The sequence below is a fragment of the Belonocnema kinseyi genome, chromosome 4 (genome assembly GCF_010883055.1).
Source record: "Belonocnema kinseyi isolate 2016_QV_RU_SX_M_011 chromosome 4, B_treatae_v1, whole genome shotgun sequence".
Taxonomy (NCBI): domain Eukaryota; kingdom Metazoa; phylum Arthropoda; class Insecta; order Hymenoptera; family Cynipidae; genus Belonocnema; species Belonocnema kinseyi.
The window spans coordinates 33,704,703-33,706,202 of NC_046660.1; the positions used below are offsets into that span (position 1 = coordinate 33,704,703).

General features: G+C 23.2%; 1 protein-coding gene across 1 annotated transcript in view; it reads right to left on the bottom strand.

The window, feature by feature from the left end:
* LOC117171558 (apoptotic protease-activating factor 1-like) overlaps positions 1 to 1,500 on the bottom strand; it is a 23,068-nt gene that overhangs the window by 9,006 nt on the left and 12,562 nt on the right. The gene's annotated exons all lie outside the window — the stretch shown is intronic.

Sequence of the window (1,500 nt, forward strand, 5' to 3'; positions counted from 1 at the left end):
AAATTAAAGCATTCACAATTGAAAGCTGTTAAGTTTAAGTAATTTTTAATTTGAAGCGATTAAAATTTGACAAATTGAAGTTAGAGAATTATGTGAATGGTTCAAAGTTAAAGCTTCTGAAATTCTAGAATTTTAACTTGTTATTCCATAAAAAACTATATTTTAATATTAAAATTGATTAAACCAATTTTTCAAACTGAAAGAAATTCACCATTATTTTTGCTGTTGAAAATCGAAAATTTTTAAAATACCTTTAAAATTGAATTATTTATTGAATTATTCAAAACTAAAAAAAAATGTTAATCGCGTATAGAAGGGAAAAATTACAAATTTAGCGTACAGCATGAAAATTGAGAACTCTAAAATGGCAATCGTTTACAATTATACAAATGATTCAATTACTGAGGTATCAATTTCAGCTAGTTCTATGTTAAATGTATCTAGTTTTATTTTAAACAGCACATCTTTTAACTTTTAAATTTCAGATCGATTAATTTTCAACTATTCACTTAGAATTGTTATTCATACTTGAAATCATCCAGTGAAATATTTTTAAATTTTAGATTAATTAATTTTCTATATCTTCAACTAAAAATCGGACAATTTTAAGAGAACACATTATCAATTTTCAAAAAAACACAAGGTCACTATTATTCCAATTAACGAATATGCACAATTTTAAGCCTTTCAATTTGAAATTGTGTGTGTTTTTTTTTAATTTGAGTTAGGAATGTTCACAATTTTGGAACATTTTTAAATTAAAAAGTTATTCAATTTTCAATGCTAGTTCGAAAATTTTCTGATATTTTGATAATTCAATCAATTATTGCCTTAATTTTTCATTGTTTTTCATTCATTTTGGAGGCAACCTTTAGGTCTTTAATTCGATATTCCACGATTTCGAAGAATTTTAAAGCCCAGCCAATTTTGTACGTTTCAAATTAAAACGAAACAATTAAGAACATTTGAATCTAAAATTATTTAATTTAAAATTGACTAAAGTTAAAATCAAACAATGCAGAGTACTTAAATTTAAAATCATTCAAATTAAAACTAACTGATATTTTAAATATTTGAATTAAAAACTACAGCAATGTGAAATTTGAAACCTCCAAAAATTAAAAAATTGCATGCCAAATATTTTGTAAATTAAGCTTTCGAAGCTAAAAAACTTTAGTTTCAAATCATTAAACATTAAATAGCTTCAGAAATGCGCATTCAGAACTGTAATTTTAAATCGAAAGTATGACAATGTTTAAAATGATAAATAATATGAAATCGGGATAATTTCCAATTGATAGAAAATTCTATAAATTGTTACAATTGTAAAACTTAATAAAAAAAAACTTTTTTAGGTGTAGATTTCTTTGTTATAAAGTTCCGACATTTTGAAATTCTGGTATTTTTGTGGAATAAGAAAATGCATCGTTTATATCAGTTTAGAAATGGTTGGCTTTTTCATATTTTATTTATAATTGCGGATTTAAATAAACAATCCAA